Source organism: Canis aureus, chromosome 18 (assembly GCF_053574225.1).
Source record: "Canis aureus isolate CA01 chromosome 18, VMU_Caureus_v.1.0, whole genome shotgun sequence".
Classification (NCBI taxonomy): Eukaryota; Metazoa; Chordata; class Mammalia; order Carnivora; family Canidae; genus Canis; species Canis aureus.
In genome coordinates this window covers 26677815-26697204 of record NC_135628.1, presented here as the reverse complement: position 1 = coordinate 26697204, position 19390 = coordinate 26677815, and the positions used below count along the sequence as shown (strand labels likewise).

General features: G+C 36.2%; 1 non-coding gene across 1 annotated transcript; it reads left to right on the top strand.

Annotated features, from left to right (window-relative positions):
- Nucleotides 1-6112: 6112 nt before the first annotated feature.
- On the top strand, nt 6113-6216 carry LOC144289263 (U6 spliceosomal RNA). Its single transcript, XR_013357238.1, has one exon. It is a non-coding gene; the product is annotated as a U6 spliceosomal RNA (small nuclear RNA).
- The last annotated feature ends 13174 nt before the right edge of the window (nt 6217-19390 follow it).

The window sequence follows — 19390 nt, the reverse complement described above, 5'->3', positions numbered from 1 at the left end:
TGCATATAGGTTGATTCACCTGCTAGTGTATCACAGGTCCCTTAGGCTCTGTTTACTTTTCCTCAATCTTTTTTCTTTCTGTTCCTCAGATTCCATAACTTGTTTTTTTTTTAAAGATTTTATTTACTTCTTCATGAGACACACACACACACACACACACACACACACAGAGGCAGAGACACAGGCAGAGGGAGAAGCAGGCTCCATGCAGGGACCCTGATGTGGGACTCAATCTCGGGACTCCAGGATCATACCCTGGCTAAGCCACCCAGGGATCCCTATAACTTAATTGTCTTATCTTCGAGTTCACCAATTCTTTCTTCTGCCTCCTCAAAAACCATCCTTGAACCTCTCTAGCAGATTTTTCATTTCAGTCGTTATAATTTTCAGCTCCAGAATTTCTTTTTGGCTTTTTTTTTTCTTTTTAATACTTTATTTCAACATAACTATGCTTACAGAAATACACTCATATTGGTTAATAGAATGCAGTTTAAGTTTAACTTATCCTACACAATTTGGACCAAAAACTTGGTACATGGTTTAAACTTTAAAAAAAAAAAAAGGATTTGCAATCTGGTTTTTCATCTATTACAAATGTATATAAAAGATCCTCCCATCAAATGCTGCTAAAGCAGGCAGCAAGAACCTTGAGAAGTTAACCTTTGGTTTGTCTTGGAAAAATAACACATATTGCACTGTAAAAGTTTATAAAATTGGTGCAACAAAACATTGTGGTAATGTTTCAATGCCAGTTTACAGAGATCAATTAACTAATGGATGTTGAAAAGGGTGGGGAGAGCCTACGTACAAAGTGAAAATGTAAAAGCTATCTGATTTAGTTAAAATTGCATGTAGATTGCAAGTCTACACAAACCAAGATTCAGATAATTTCACGAATCTGAAATAACACTATCAGCTCAGTTCATCTGCTGAGGTCAACAAGGAAACTGCACAATAGCGGTTTTTCTGGTATGCAAAAAAGAAAATTTTCTTCCCCAGCTTTTCAGTCCAGAACTGATATTATACTACAGGCTATTCCTTCCATTGTCAACATTCATGGGGTGACATGTGATGAGGTCTACTTGGATTTAAATTTATTTGCATTAGCACTTATATGCAAAATAGTCCCCAAAGTTAAAGACCACATGACTTTAGAAGTGACTTTAAAAAATAAAATGGTCCTTCTTGGAAGACTAGAACAAAACATCCAGCCATAGTTATAAGAAGCCTTATCAGAAAAGTAGCCCCTTATGAATTACACCTCAATAAAAAAAAAAAGTAGCCCCCAAAGAAGCAGCTCTGAAAAGAGGAAAAAATATAACTTAAGATATCTTGAAGAGCAATGTGAATATAGATAGGTTCAGAAGATAAAAAAAGATACATTTTCATAAGACTACCTAGGATTAGGCTTATAATGTATTCTAGTATTTCAAGTTTATCTCTAGTTACTAAACATCAATTTACAAATAACATATTCACTTTTTATTCCTTTAACAAAAGGGAAAATTCTAGTTTCAATTCTATCCAGTGGAGGGGAAACTGAGAAAACAAAGATTCAAACAGTTCCATGCAAATATCACATTTTTCAAATGGAAGAACTCCCAACTAAACCAGAAGTTCATATTACTAATATAGTTTTCATTGAAACAATTTTTAACAAGTACAAATACATGGCATTAAGGTTCAGAACCTAATATAGGCCTGACAATCAAGTCCTTGTTTTCTGGAAGAAAGGCCTCAAGTCCCACTCTTTTTGGCTTTTTTTAAGGTTTCTTATCTTTTATTTATAGTTCCATTTTGTTCATACATCATTTTTTGATTTCTCCACATATTTCTTTAGTTCTCTGAGCTAAAAGTTGTTATAAAGTCCTTTTCTAGTAGATCTGCCATCAGGTCTTTCTCAGGGAAAGTTCCTGTTGGTTTCTTGTCTTTCTTTGAATGGGACATAATTTCCTATTTATTCATATGCCTTGGATTTTAATTTGAAAATGAGACATTTGAATTTAATAATATGATAATCATGAAAATTATATTCTCCCCCTTCTCCATGGTTTCCTGGGGTGTTTAGTTTGGTTTTGATTGGTATAGGCTTCTCCACGCCAAGGATCAGTATGATGTGTGGACTTAAGGCCTTACGAGGTCTTTACTGAGTCTGCACCTTTCCCTGGCCATATGTGGTGACTTTCCAATTTCCCTCATATATGATTGATTTTGAATACCCTAGTCTTTATTTGTTTTTTTTTTAAGATTTTATTTATTTATTTATTTATTTATTTATTTATGAGAGAGAGAGAGAAAGAGAGAGAGAAACAGGTTCCATGCAGGGAGCCTGATGTGGGACTCGATCCCTGGACTCCAGGATCACACCCTGGGCTGAAGACGGATAAAATGCTGAGCCACCTGGGCTGCCTGAATACCCTAGTCTAATGTCTGGTTCCCAAAATAGAAAAAAAAAAAAAAAAAGAGGTAAATTGTGTGTGTTAATGGGGAGGAGGTGGCAGCCCTTTAAATCTCCTGGAAGTCACTTCAGCTGAAAGGGGAGGGGCTTCCAAAGATAAACAGAGGTGTAGCATCAATAGCTACCCAATTCTGTGTCTGCATATCCATGATCAGAAGCAACGATCAGCAATCAAGAGAACAGGTCCCTGATACGTGGAGGACAGTGTCTTTACTGTCACTCTGGTTGCTGCAAACTGTGTGTAAGATGATTTAGGAACAAGTGCACAGCTGTCTGCCATTGGCTGAAGAGTAGGGATGGGAAGATGATTAGTGCTGAAATTGGCTGAAATTAGGCATAAATTAATGCCCAAGCTTTTCTCTGAAAGTAGCAAGCCCTCGGTAGGCTCCAGAGATCCAAAATAGTTATATTAGACACATTCTGCCAGTGTACCTATTTTATGAGTGGGAAGATGGATTCTTAATGCTTCCTACTGTACCATCTTCTCAGAATCCTCTCATGCCCAGATAGGCCTTGTTAAGAGTCATCAATAGCTTTCTGTCCTTGCAATAAATACAGTGACTCATTGGAATAAGAATACAACTTTCATAAAATACTTTCTTTTTTTTTTTAATTTTTATTTATTTATGATAGTCACAGAGAGAGAGAGAGGCAGAGACACAGGCAGAGGGATAAGCAGGCTCCATGCACCGGGAGCCCGATGTGGGATTCGATCCCGGGTCTCCAGGATCGCACCCTGGGCCAAAGGCAGGCGCCAAACCGCTGCGCCACCCAGGGATCCCCCATAAAATACTTTCTAAATTGAAGATGAAAGATGATGCTAGGACCATTGTCCTACTGTTTCCTCAATACATTTGTACAATTTTGAGTCTTTTTTTCAGTGTTTCCAAACTATACTCTAATACATAAGCTGAAAAATTGATATTGAAAATTTTTAATAATTTTCATTTTCAGCTTTCCTTCTTAGGGATTATTCTACTTAGTGAAACCCTGTCTCAAATACAATAGGAGTATGCTTCCCTTATGGATTCTATAAAATGTCTATTGACAGGAATGATTTTCCTTGCCTGGAAATATTGCCTGTAGTAACCAAAGTATTTGCTCTCACAGTCCCAACTTAGATATCAAGGAAAAGCAAGAAGTAAAAAGCAAGAAGAAGAAGTAAATACCATGTGAGTCATTTCTGAAAAAAAAAAAAAAAAAAGATAAGTCCACATAATTTTTTTTAAAAGAACCACAATCTATTAGGTAAGAATGAGATCTTACCTTATCATACCTGCAAAAAGTAATATAAATTCCCAAATGTAGTTCCTGAGGTAACAGTTTGAAGTATGAGCATACATGCCCAGTGAAGTTCTGGTGTAAGGTATGAAAATTCACTCTGACCTAAGGAATTTTGTCCCTTTGTTTATGATTATGAACAATAGTGGGACTGCAACAGGGGATTCTCCTTTCCCTTTGGGAAATCCCTACTTCTTCCCTCTTTGAACTGAAAGGGACTAACTCTGAGTTACGAGGCTACTGGGGAATTTTAGCTAGCTCCTGTGGAGAAACAGATGGAAATAAGCATTCCTCAACAATTCCATTGATCAACCACAGGTTTCTCATAAGCATCTCTCAGATTCCTATAGATCTCACTGAGGGAGAAGTGGGCAAAATGGAATCACTACATTTAGTCACTATACTGACTGCCACTAACTATAACAACTATTCTTTCCTCCTGAAGCCTGGACCTATTTGGCACATGCTAGAGGGTAAGAAGCAACAGGAGGGCTTAATGATCACCAATGACTTCCTGGCAAGATGCTTCAGCTCAGTACCAGTAGGGATATCTATGAAATCAGATTTCTGAAAACTTGGGTCTCTGCCACTATCAAAATTATTTAAGACCAAATTTCCACTAATTACATGGTATTCTATCTACATCACTTCTGGTTAATTCACAACTTCCTATGTCACTAACCATCTTGTCACTATAGATCAAGCTCATTAGTCCTAGTGTCGCACCTTCTCTCTATTCCTTTCCCTCCAAATGCTGCCACTTCTGGTGTTAGGGACCTTTAGAATCCATTCTCAAAACAACCAATCAAATTCAAATTCTCTATATCCTTGAATCTTTAAACTCTCTCAGGGCATATCCTCTATGCTCTCTTTTACCAGAAATCTAACTTTGATGGCAAATCAGTTCTTCTCATGTTGACTTCTCTAATATGGGCTGCACATTCTCCCATAAGTCACCATGAACATCTCAGCCCTGGAGGCAGGGATGGCATCTTTCTGGCTTTCTACTGCCACTTCCTATTTATTGCACATTTATTTTCATTTAAGAAGCTTCTTCTTTTAATCTCATAATGTTTGGCTTTACATCCATTTACCTGAACCTGCTGCTCTCATCTTCTAATCTTTAGACATTCTCCAACATTTACTGAGAGCATTGTCATCTAATCCACAGTCTCCATCCTTAACTATCCAACATTTTACCCTACATCTGAGCTACTTAATAGACTTTCTCTATTCCGAAGATCTTTGCCTCCACTTCCACAGTGTAATTCCAAAGGCATACCATGGGTCTAATCAACCTCTAGAATTAACTAACCTTCAGAATCTTAACTTTGACTGCAAACCATTATCCTAACTCCTTTGTCTCATTGAAAAACAAAAAGAGAAGATAAAATAGAGGAAGGAGAATAGGAGGGAGAAAGAAAGGAAGAAGAAGTGGGGGGGGGGGAGAAAATTCTAAACACCATTTCTAGCTGCTGCTCCATTTCCTTCTCCTTTCTCTCACAGCCATGTTTCTCAAAAGAATTATCAGCCTTTATCTTTAGTCCCTCATTTCACATTCTTTCTTGAGCCTGCTGCTTCTATCCCATCTATTGAAACTATTCTCACTAAAGTTAGCATTGTTTTCCTAATTATTTGATAACTACCTCATCTTTAAAATCCTTTCTTTGTTTGGGTTTCTTGACTCTTTTCTAGTTTTTCTCTCATTTCTCTGAGTATTCCTTGTCTATTTAGTTCTCTGTGCATCTCTTAAATATTAGTGGTTTCAAGAGCTCCATCCATGCTTGCTCTCCTTTGTACATTCCTCTTTTCTAAAGTAGCCTCTCCATTGCCATTATTCCTCCCACAGTTGGTGTACAATGAGTGCTCAGCTGACACACATAAACCCCACAACATTTTTCCAAGCTTCAAACAAGATTTTTCCTTTGCCCCACAAATATCTCCACTTCAATGTGCTATGTATACATCAATATCAACATACTATCTCTCCATTTATTTATGTAGTATGTTATACTACACAAGGAAGAAACAGTTGAGGCTTCTAGACTAAATATCACAGGACTTAAAGCTGTCTTTTCCATTTCTATGGCTGTTTACTCAGAACATTTATCATTTCTCATATGAATTATTAATAATCACCATCTAGATTGTATAGCAAATACCCTTTACATCCTTATATTATATACCCATATTTATTTATACATTTCCTTTCTGATTATTCAAAATACATAATATACAATAATTTTTTAATCTGAGAAACAAATCTGAAAAAACTGATACTATCTAATATAAAATCTAAAAAGAAAGTCTTTCCTTTTAAATTGAGAATGAATTGCAGTACTGCTTTTATTGTTTAATAAAAATCACATTAATGTGCTTGCTTCAGCAGCATATATACTAAAATTGGAATGATACAGAGATTAGCAAGGCCCTTGTACAAGAATGACATGTAAATTCATGAAACGTTCCATATTTTACTTAAAACATACACACACACACGTTTATGCTTGTGACAGGAGCCTCCTTATGTTATTCTAGTAGAAAAAGAAACATCTCAGAAAATTTCATTAGACTATAATTTTAGAAATGACTAAAACATTAGTATAGTTTTTTAGAAACTAAACTCAAATATGTCATAATATTCCTCCACCTAACCAAACTGTAATTCTAACAATAAAAAAGGCATTTCCAGAATAAAGGTCAAGGCTGTAAGTGAGTAGGTGGTATATGCAGAATATTTCCCATTTTCTCCTTCATATCCATTATCCATTCTTCTCTCTGTTCCTTGAGAGGCTCTTTAGACAAAACAAGAGAGAGGAAAGTAAAAGATACTGACCTACTTCTCCAAACCCTCCTTATATGATGGGTAATTTTATGTGTCAACTTGGCTGGCCACAGTACCTAGATATGTGAGTAAACATGATTCTGGATATTTGTATGAGATGATTTTTAATTATTTTTAAAAAGATATTATTTATTTATTTGAGAGAGAGAGCACACACACATAAGCAGGAGGGAGGGGCAGAGGGAGAGAGAGAGAGAAGCAGACTCCCTGCTGAGCAGGAAGCCTGATGTAGGTCTTGATCCCAGAACCCTGGGATCATGACCTGAGCTAAAGGCAGATGCTTAACCAACTGAGCCACCCAGGCACCCGCATGATGATTTTTAGAGGAAATAAACATTTAAATTGTGGACTTCAAGTAAAGCAGATTGTTCTCCATAATGTCAATCAGCTGAAGGCCTGAATAGAACAAAATACTGACTTTCCCCAAATAAAAGGTAGTTATGCCAGCAGACAGCCTTCAGACTTGAAATGCAACATAGGCTTTTTCTGGGTCTCCGGTCTACAGACCCACCCTGCAGAATTTTGATTTACTGGCCCCCATAATCTCATGAGCTGATCCTTTAAAATATATCTCTTTGTGTATATATTTACATATAGCAAGAAAAAAGAAATATGTCTGTATATATAATCCTGCTCTAGCATTAAGTGTCTGAAAGTCGGGCAGCCCCCATGGCGCAGCGGTTTAGCACCGCCTGCAGCCCAGGGCGTGATCCTGGAGACCCTAGATCGAGTCCCAGTCAGGCTCTCTGTATGATGCCTGCTTCACCCTCTGCCTGTGTCTCTGCCTCTCTCTCTCTGTCTCTATGAATAAATAAATAAAATCTTAAAAAAATAGATTTTATGAAAAAAAAAAAGTGTCTGAAAGTAGCTGCAGTCCTGGTAAAATGACCCCTTCTTCACTTGTCCAGCTCTCACTGGGTCAATCTATTGTTTCCTTTGTTCCTTGGCCATAAGTGTGGTAATATTTCCCCTGTTACTAGTCTCCAATATCTTATCATCCTTTATTTCTTAACACTGCCCACACTTCTGAAAACATCCTTTCATTAAAGTAGTGGTTGTCAACTCAGGCTGCATTTTAAAATCAGCTTTGGGAAGCTTTGAAAAATCCCAGTGGCCAGGCCACAAACCAGACCAACTAAAAGAGAACCTCTAAGGGCAGGATCCAGGCATCAGTATTTTTTAAAGCTCCCCAAGTGTTTCCAATGTACAGCTAAGGTTAAGAACTATTGCATCAATGTCTCTTATCTGAATCATTTGAGTTGAATTTGGTTTCCAGTCACAACCCCAACCAATATGCTGTCATCATCTAATATCCCCTTTAATAAATTCCTCTCAAAGCTTAAAGAAAAAAAATACATTTCTTGAAAACCTATGAGCTTTTATTACCTGTATTTTTCATATAATTCTTTCCTATGCTACCAAGTATTTTACTTTTTAAGAGTATTTTATTTCTCCCCAAATATGAGGGTTCTTTCATTTGTATCTACTCAAAAACTTGTCTCCCAGCTACCATTCTCAGCCTTTTACTAACCCTCTCTCCTCAATTTCTGACAAAATAATCTTTCTAAAATCTGTCTAATCATGTTGCCTCATGATGCAAATTTAAAATTTCTGTCAATGAAAATCAGTGGACTATATAAGTTGAAACTTCTTGGTTAGGCATTAAAACCTCTTTATACGCATCACAATCTGGCGTTCTCTTTTTTTAAGTTTTTATTTAAATTCTAGTTAACATATAATGTAATGTTGGTTTCAGGAGTAGAATTTAGTGATTCATCACTTACAGATAACATTCAGTGCTCCTCACAAGTGTCCTCCTTAATACCCATCACCCATTTATAATCTGGCATACTGAATTTTTAACAACCTCCCCTCATTCTCTGCCTCACCATCCTACATTCTACCAAACTATCATTTGCTCCTTTGACTTCCTTTGATCCTTTATGTCTCCCATTTATATTAACTGAGATCATTTCTCCTGCCTAAAACCTCCTTCTGTTCTTCAGCAGCCTGACCTTTCAGTCCTTCAACACTCAATTCAGATGTTACCTTCTGAGTGAAGACATCTCTAGTCCCTCTCTAATGCTTAACAATGAGTAGCTATTGTTAACTCTCTTGAGGGCTTGTAGAGATTTCCCAAAAGAAAGGAACTGTATACTGGGATTTTAAAAAAAGTGAAGGGGCAAATGACAGGGAGATGGGGAAGAAATGTTCAGATGGCTTACAAAGAGCCCAAAGATGAGACAGCATCCACAGCACACATGTAATGAACTGCAAATATGTCTGTGTGGATAAACAAAGGAGATTGATGAACAATAAATCTTGTAAGGTGTTTTTGTTTTAATTGTAATAGCAATGTGGTAACTTTACAAACATTCACAAAGTCACAAAGATTAGATCAGAGGAGAAAAATATTAGAGACAGAGAGGCCACTAGGAGACTGTCACAGAAACCCAGAAGCTCCTCATTGGAGCTAGAGCAGTGGCAGTGAAAAAGAAAGCACATGCCATGTTCTATACTATCTTTATGTATAAAAATTGTGCCTTTGTCACAAAGATCTGTTAAAATTCAGAATAAAAATACAACACTTATCACTTTCTTTTGATTGATTTAAATATTATATGAAAATGCACATCCTTTTAAACACTAGTCAAATATCTTTGATGATGTATACATAAATAAGTGATAATTGGCTATGGCATTGAAAGTCAATCATTCCTTTCTTTCTTCCAAAAGTCACCCTTTGCAACAGCTTTTTCTCATTCCACTACTATTTTTTTTCTTTCCATTTGATAGCCTTGTTGGCTATTTGAGTATGTCTGTCCCTACAAGAGTATATATATATGTAAGTTTTTAAAAATTATAGAAGAATTTTCATGAGTATAGCAAAGAATAAACATTATTAAAATGCTGGTAACTAGGAACAAGGGTGGGATGTCCATTACTAGCTCTCCTTGTTGTCAGGTAGGAGAATATAACTTCATCAAAGGTGTAACTGGGAGTTAGAACTCTGTTAGAGAATTTTGCTTCATATATGGAAAATACATTTACTACAAAAAACTAAGAACATCATATTTCTATTTCAAAATAATTTGAATAGGATATTATATCATAAAGTGTCATACATACAGTAACATGAACCATAACACTCTATGTATTGATGAAATGTCACGTGATCATGTATAAAGCAAACATCAACAGAGACTCACATACAGAGACCCAAATGACTCTCATTCAAATCATTAGTTTGAATTCAATGCTCCAAATTCTCCCTGTAACAGTTATTATTATCCTGCTAGAGTCTACTTTTTTATTTTTCTGGTACCTCCAAAACCCCACTCACAACAAGCATTCTAAGAGTCTAGTAATTTTAATAGTTCATGAGGAAAGTATTGTTATTCATATGACAACTTTATTACATCTCCTGTTGCCTCTACTTTGTTCCTATTCTCATCCCTCCTATTTCTTAATTCTGTTTTCCTCTGTTCCACTGTATAGAATCTTATCTTTACATCACACATGATTCATGAAGCCTTGGTAAGGCCAACACATAGCTGCAAAAACTGACCTCATCTAAGAACTTATCAAGAGCTTTCCAAATAGTGTTCTCTAACTACTAAGCAGTTAAAAATTGCTCTACTTTATCATGTGTGTAACACACATGAATGCAGAAGACTATCTTAGCTAATGGAGTCTAGTATTTTATCCAGATCCTAATCTGTTTAATATTTGCCATTATCCATCATTTTCTATTACTACCTATCACTCATCTTAGATTTTAACACATTATCATCTTCCATCAAGAAATGGATGACTTTTGAAGAAAAACATTTTCTCTCTCTTCCAAGGAAGGACAGGGGGATGGAATAGGGAACTTGGAGTGAAAACAACCCCAACTATATGCTAGGTGACATCTGAAGCATTTTACAAATATTACCACATTCAATAAACTTTTTAATTGAATCTTCATGATAAATAAGAAGGTATTATAATTCCTCTTTGCTCAGCTGATAATCCTGAGGCTGAAAGAAACTGAGTAAGTTTCTCAAGGCCTCAATACCTATTTTTTAAAAAGATTTTGTTCATTTATTCATGAACAGAGAGAGATGCAGAGACATAGGCAGAGGGAGAAGCAGGTTCCCTGTGGAAGCCTGATTCAGAACTCGATCCCAGGACCCTGGGATCTTGAGGTGAGCCAAAGATAGACGCTCAACTACTGAGCCACCCAGGTGCCCCGTCAAGGTCTCAATAGCTATTATACACGATAGCTGAAGGCCACATTTGTTCTGGTAAAATGCTGTGTTAATGATTAGAATAGACATATAAGTATTCTTTAACATCCTTTTTGTTACAGGTATTACATCACTCTTCAACTTACATTCTTATCCTATTGACCAAAATTGACCAAAGATAAAGCAAAGAAGGTATGCCTTAGTAAGAATTTAGGCTCATTACACTTATGGAAGAGAATTTCAAAAACCCAAGGCTTGGGATATCACCTGTTTCTACTAGAGATAATTACAGGAGAAAGAGTTAAAATTTTACCTACTAAATCAGCCATTCCTTCATTGCTTTTTCTGAATAACATCATCACCTGATTTCAAAGTCAAGCTGAAATTCGAAACTAAACTTGGATCCTGTACTCTAACAAATGCCTGAGACCTTAACATATTTACCCAGACTTTTACCACTCACAGTCATGCCCCAGACAGAGGAAATGACTCATCTTTTTAAAAAACTGGAAGTGTTAAAGTTAACAAAATATTCCAAGACAAATTTTTTAAATACATGTTATAGGAAGTAAGTATTTGATTAATAAGTCTAATCCATTTGCAGGCCTTTAATTCTTGGGTACCTATGTAAAAATCACTAAAAGGAAGTCCATAATTAAAAAGTAGATTATTAGAAGAAAGGAGCACCTATTCTTGGGTTTAATTACACCTAAAAGTTTCATATGAAATTTTAAAACTGTACTTATCTTAAAATGTACATGTATTACTATATCTCCAAATGTAACAAAATTTCCAAAAATGTTGAAAAATCATAAGAAAACCTGAAGTACTTTATTTAATTACAAATAATGTATGATGAATTGAAAATATGATGTTGCTAATTTTTCACTTAAAGACAATTCTATCCTAAGACTCAATTTGAAAGGGCCTATTGATTAAAAAGAAAACTGCCCTCCTGGGATCCCTGGGTGGCGCAGCGGTTTGGCGCCTGCCTTTGGCCCAGGGTGCGATCCTGGAGACCGGGGATCGAATCCCACGTCAGGCTCCCGGTGCATGGAGCCTGCTTCTCCCTCTGCCTGTGTCTCTGCCTCATTCTCTCTCTCTCTCTCTCTGTGACTATCACAAATAAATAAAAATTAAAAAAAAAAAAACTGCCCTCCCCACAGGCATTCAGCAGGATCAAACCATCAAGGATGTGTACTATGTATCTAGTACCTAGTATATATTTTTGATATGATAAAGCACAGCATCTCAGAAGATAAACAGAATAACTTCAGATGCATGCCTCAAAGAGAAACTCAAAAGGAAAAGATATCCATTTCAAAAGGAAGAAACAAAAAGTTTGAGTTCTTGCTCCAAAAGAGAGATTTTGCTCTTAACTACTCCAAAAAAGGAAAATGGCTGCCTGATATCCAGAGACGAAGAAAACTTTGGCATTATTTTTTTTCCCTAAATATTGTATTTATTTATTTGACAGAGAGAGAGGGAGAGAGAGCAAACACAAGCAGGGGGAGAAGCAGAGGGAAAGGGAGAAGCAGACACCACACCGACCAGGGAGCCTAATGCAGGGCTTGATCCTAGGACCTCGGGATCATGACCTGAGCTGAAAGCAGATGTTTGACTGAGCAACCTGGGCACCCCAACTTTGGCATTCTTGACCTTGGATACCTTAGTGCATGATCCACATATTTCGTAAAGTCCCAATTCCAAGCCCCCATGCAAGAGAGAGAGATAATCCTGTGAGGGACATGGTACATATAAAAGACAATCTTTTATTGGAGGTGTGCTGGTGCCAGCATCTGAGACACAAGGGTCTAGAGCTTGGCTGTATATAGTATTCCAGAAGTGCTCAGAGGTGCAAGTAAAATAAAGATCAAAGAAAATCTTGATATTGAGGCCAAGACCAAACTACAACAAGAAGCAAAGATATAACCTAGAATTAATGCCTGGCAGAAGAAAAAGTAATCTGAGCACACTATAAGTGAAGCAATCCAGTGAGAAAGCAGGTTTTACAAATACAGCGCTTTTTATGACTTGTTTTTATTGGCTGTATAGCAGAGAATGTGAAGGTGTGTTGGGTATGACCTTAAAGTAATGGGATATTGGAAGACAATAGGTCTAAATAAACTTTGTTGGACATTCAGTAATAAGAGACGAGGAACTTATTCTCAGTTTTATTTTCTTGCTTTGTTCTGGCTATTTTCCTGTAACTCTTCTGTTAATAACACCACCATGTCTTCTTTGAGTAACCCAAAAGCAAAGGAGTCATCTTGATTCTTCCTACTGCTGCTATGTTTAATATTTGTCTTTAAATATATTTAAGATTCTTAGGGTTCAGGTGGTTAAGCATCTGACTCTTGGTTTTGGCTGAAGTCATGATCTCAGGGTCGTGAGACCGAGCCCTGTGGCAGGCTCCATGTTCTCTGCAGAGTCTGCTTGAGATTCTCTCTCTCCCTCCCGCTCCCCCTCTAACCATCCTGCTGCTCATGCTCTCTCTCTCCAATAAATAGATTAATTAAATCTATAAAATAAATGGAAGGATTCTTTTAACTTAAATGTGTTTAAAAGATCATATTATAAATTCATAGTTACTAAAAGTTACTAAAACCACCAGATGTTAAAAAAGAAATAGATTTTTGAAAATTCAATGAAAAATTGAATTTTAACAGAAATCTACTTCTTTATTAAAAGGACTGATTAGCAAATACCATTTAACACACATATTAGTATCAACCTAAGACTTTCTCCTTAAATTAGATCAGTTAAACGATAATTGAAAAGAAAATTATTTTTTATTGTGTGATTTAATTATGATTTAATGCTGTGTTCTTGTACCAAAAAAAAAATATCATCTATAGATAAGCCCCATACTTTGGGAAGCACTGGACTATGGGACAAAATCCAAACTCAATAGCGTGGTACCATGTCACTCCTGAATACCTTTCAACCTCATTTCCTGCCACCGCAAAAGCCACATATCCTCACTATATTTAGCTCATTAATTTCCCTATTGTGTCTTCCGGGAATACTCTTACGTCACCTTCAAGAGTTTCAGATGTCAAGTCTTGAGAGACCTCCCAGGCACATTTCTCCTTAGCACTGACAAAGATTCTTCCTTGACCAAGCTTTAGTCAGGTTCCTTTGAGTCTTCTTAACTATGCTTCAACCTATAAAGACTTAAATGAGCACTGATACAGTTTCTAACAGCTTAAGGCTGCATTGCTAGGATTACCTTAGTCCCCTTAAAGTACCTGTGTAAGAAAACTCATGGCAACCAAAAGAATTCACTGTTTGTTCCAGCCCACATGTGAAGATAGAGCCCCTGTCTCCTAGTCTCTTTGAGAGTATAGGAACCTAACTTGGATTTCACATAGACCAAATCTTCCCTTCCCACTCTTTGTAATTGAAAAATTCTATTGAGCCCCTGCTGGCTCCTTTCCCTACTCTCCTTTTAAAACACCTCATCACCCCATAGAATTTGAAGTTGAGTTCAACTCATGCTGGACTCTTTTCCCTACTGCAATAGTTATTACTGATTAAAATATGTCTTCACTCTTTTAACTAGTGTCTGCCATTGTTTATCTTTGACAGCACTCCATATCTGCTTCTAATTCTCTACATTGTAAGTATAGAACAATCCCCCTTACTTGCCATGCTATGCTCGTTTTTGAACTCCAAGAGCCCAAATTAGAACTGTACTGTGTCTCCTGTTTTTGATGTAGCGATTTTTTTACACAAGTTAATAAAGTAAAATGATTTAACGTTTCATCGGATTGTGTGTGTATTACATATGAAATAACTACACAATATCTTGTCACACAGATACCCAACCACTACTGCAGTGGTATTTTCGTGAGAGCAATCTTTAAGTTTAAGTAACTGTGTACACAGAAAAAGGGAAGCAAGTTATCTGACTACTGTGAGCAGAGCCATGTGAAGATATAACACATTGCTTTAGTTTTTGTCTCAATGTATAAACCATAAGAGGGACATCTATACTGCAGAGTTTTACAGTTTAAAAATAATTTAAAAATCTTTATCAGCTTATTTTCCTTCTTTCTTAGCTTTCTCACTATCATTTTTGATTCCATTGTTTCCTTTAACCTCACATCTTCCTCTTTTGCATGTCTACTTCCTTTTAAAATAACAATTGCCTATTCTTATATCTTTTGTTTTATATTAGTAATAACATCTCTATTGCTAATATTGCCCAGGAAATTTACATGCAAGCTATAGGAGACACTGGGGCTTTATTTCAAAATTAGTTTTGTTTTATCTGCTTCTAACTTATATATAAAAATGCTACTTTCCATAGAAGCCTATTTTATTCCATAAAATTAAATGAACCATAACCCCAAAGTGCAATGAGACACACACAGCATGACCACATTATTTCAGAAAGCTGAAGGGGGTTGCCAGTTCATTGATCTCAGATTCATGAACCACAGTGCAGCTCACATTGGTTCCCTGCAGTAGCTTTGAGCTTCTGCCAAACAGCCACTGCAGAACTCTGAAAACCACAAGGTAAGAAGATGGCATCTAGGCACTTTTTAAAAATACTCTTAACTCTTTTACTGAAGTTTCTTTTGTTACTTTATTAAAGGGGTTAATGTCACATCAGACATTTTTCTTACTTAAAATTAACATGCAGTAATTGCTGGGATAACATATTACTGAAAACAAAACTAAATGCTGGGCCTGTGTTCAGTGTCCTATTGCCAATGAATTACAAATGCTTCTTCCTACAGACAGATGTACTAACATTAATAGTAAGTGTAGAATTCTTATTGTGGGTTGATTTTTTTAAAATTTTTTTTAATTTTTGACATATCAAGTCTCTTTTTTTGTTTTTAATTGCTACCTGTATCAGTATCATCTAGTTACCTAAAATCATTCAATCAATGCTCTACAGCCTCAGAGTCAATCCTAATGCAGCCAAGCAATATATTAAGAGCTCTATCCATAATCATTAAATGGAGCCTGAAATTAACCATGTGTTCCTGGGCCCAGAATCCAGAATAGAGTGTTCTATGCATTCATGTACCCAGCAAACTGCAGCCACTCTCCCACCCAACAACTCTGTTGCCCAATCTTCATTGTGGATGCCTCTCCTTAAAGACATCCTCCACTCCTGGGGTTGGAACTGGTGTCCTTAGCTAAATAACCACTGGTTTAACAAAGCCTCTTCCCCCTGACTAGAATCTGGGCAGACACCTCACACCCAGTTCCTAGAACAGGATGGAGCTCTGCTTCCAACTGAATGAGCTCTTTCCTTCCCTTATCTGGAGTGAAAACACTAGCACTTCCAGGAATTCCTATTGCCATATTCACCCCCTACTTAATTACAGCCCCTTATAAATCATTCCTGGCTCAGAATCCCACAGTCCTTACTCTGATATGACAACTGGAAATGCTGGCTACTCACTCACTTTAGAACCTTGGTCCCAGCTCCCTTTTTCCTGTTTCCTACTTTTCCCTTGACCTGAGGCTCAGCACACCTCATAGTGTACATAGGTGTGGTATATGGAGTAAGACAACATCAGTGTGTAAATAGCACTCATCCTATAAAGGAAATCTTGAAGGCATTTATTTTATTCAATGCAAATAATCACCATGATCAATCTTTTTTGGTGGTTTCTATTTTTTAATGAAAAGTAAACCTTTACATTTTTTCTTAATGAGAAAATGATAGAGTTTCCTTATATTTTATTGTTCCAGCATCTGATAAACCACATGATCAAGTTATTCTTTTTGAATGCCTAATATGTTAGGTGTTAGAGAGCCCAGATAGTACTTGCATTAAGTAGTTAACTTTCTATTACAAGCTTGATTCTTTCTATAAAGCTTTCTGTACTATCTATATTTTGTACTACCCAGTTTCCAAGGCAACATGTTTGTTCCCATGGAGAAACAAAAGTGAACACCTTAGCAGAGCTGAACTTGAAGATATAAAACCTCACTCAATGGATAATTTGCTCAGAGGCTATTCACGAATATAAACAAAAAGACAGAAAAGTAGAAAATATATCCAGGTTTCAAATTCCAGCTCAAAACTAAGAAACTATTGATTACTTTTGACCTGCCACGTAACAAATCATTCTTAATGTGTCCTTAATGGCAACTTTAAACTGTCTGTTTTTCCCCAAAAGCAATTTTTAAAACTGGCTACTTAGACAAAGAGCCTTTTAAATGGTGATTTGATGGTCTGTTTTACTTTAGCAATTTGATCCTCATAGTTGCAATTATTATTTGCATATTTCAAGAATATTTGAATTTTCACAAAACTGCCTAAATTTGGCCAAACTGATATGAAAAAAAAAACAACAAAAAAGCCACAATTATACATTAAAGCAATGAGAATGTGAGCAAATGAGCACGTTTTTTAATAAAACAATTCTTTTTTTTTAATGTCCAAAATTTTCCTAGCCTACCTATAGTTTAGTATGTGTTATTCAAATAGAGCCTGAAAACTGCAGACGGATGAAAATTTGACTGCTTTGATTCAATATAAAGGGAAGTTAGTAGCCTTAGTTAGGCTTATACTACTATTCCAAATTCCTAACACTATCACAGCAGAACTTTGAATGATACCAGTAAAATAATTCACACCCATTTGCAAGCTCCATTCAAGTGGCATAAACTCTTCTTGTAAAAGACAAAGCAAAATCACTTGCTCCAGTAGCTCTTTGCTCTGCAGCCTCCCTCCCTCCTACTTGTCTACACTCCCCCCCTTTATAATCTAGACACTGCTCTCTTTCCGTTTGTATCCTACTTCTTTGTGTGCTGCTCTCCAACTCATTTTGTGCTTTTTTTTTTTTTTTAATCTTTAAGCCTTGACCTCCTTTTTCCCATCCTATTCTGCTATTTCTACTCTACAGTGTCATTACTTTTTTTCTGGCTTCACTCTTGTTTCTTAGACTCCTCTCTCTTCTTAGCTTTTTTTGGTATTATGCGTATCTTTAGTCTTCTTCCCTGCCTTTAGTTTTTCATTTTTGCCACCTTTTCTTACTCTCTTTGTACTTCTTCTAGAAGTTTGTGCATTTTGCTCTTTCTAAATTATTATGTATTGTTTCTTGGTGAATTCTTTTCTCTCTCTTTCCAAGTATTATTTTTTCCTGATTATTTGAATGCCAGTCCCACTGACTTTGTGCAAAGCATTACCATCGAAGCAATTTAAAGTATTTCTTTAATATAAGAAAAGTGAAAAGAAAAATTAGCCTTAGAAAATAGCATCTTAAACAGTAGCCTGCTTTTTTTCTCTTTGTCCCCTCCTTAAGTTCACAGTGAATAGAATCAAGGAGATTGTAATCTTCTACGTTTGTCCAGTTCTGGCATTATTCACTCTAATCACGTAGTGAAGAGCAGGACTCTGAAATCAGCAAGTCCAGCATGCTGAGTTGTTACCCCTCAAGATAAAATAACTTTTGTACATTATGTGGTCCACTGAAGAGGAGCAGAATAAAGATGTGGTTCAGGATTCATTGTAGTTTTTGAAGCAATAGTTATAAGAAACAAGACACAAAAGTTTTCCTCTGGGATGCCTGAGTGGCTCAGCGGTTTGGTGCCTGCCTTCGGCCCAGAGTGTGATCCTGGAGTCCCAGGATTGAGGGCTGCATCGGGGTCCCTCCATGGAGCCTGCTTCTCCTGTGTCTCTGCCTCTCTCTCTCTCTCTCTCTTTCTCTCTCTGTCTCTCATGAATAAATAAATAAAATATTTTTTAAAAAAGTTTTTCTCCTACTTATTTTCATACGGTGTTGAAAGTAAACAGCATTTGGGCACATCCATCATTTTATACTGTTTATTCCATATGGCAGATAGAATAATAAAAATTTCTTGAATTTCTTTTCTTTTGCTCCCCTATCATCAAAGGGGCATACACTTTGGGTTGCTTTTTGTTTTGTTTTGGTAATAGGATGTTTATCTTTCTTTTGTAAGCTTTTACCTAATTTCTGAAAGTATGCAATAGTGGATTGCATGTAAAGATAAATGGTCCTTTCAGGTTTAAATGCATTGCTTTGAACTAAGGAGATATATATCTTAATATTTGAATTATTTATGACCATATAGTTATATAAATTGTATGAGATATATTCATATATAACTAAACCCATTAGCATAGTCGCAAATTATTTATGCTTTCACATACTTATAATTAAAACTTAGAGTAGTCTGCATTTCTTAAGCACCTAAAAAATTATAGTCATCCACTGATAAATCTTCAGTCTTTTAAATCCATAAGAAAATACTGATGCTCCATAATGCCTACTGGTTATATAGCCCTCAAAGCTTTGGTAATTCATTTTCACTTACCGTAATTATCTGCCTTTTCTGTTATCCTCTGTTTTTATTACTTTTGCTCTTAACAGTTTTTATCTCTCCTAAAGGCACCTTGCTTAAAGGTTCTGAAAAAAGACCATGACTTGGGAACTATATCGCTGTTATATAAAATTTTAGTACAGAAGAATTTTCCATATCTTCTTGTCTTTATTATGGATATAATTATAACACCAACACACAGTCATGCATGTTGAGCACTGCACAATGCTAGAGAGTCATTCTTGACCTATGTTTGGG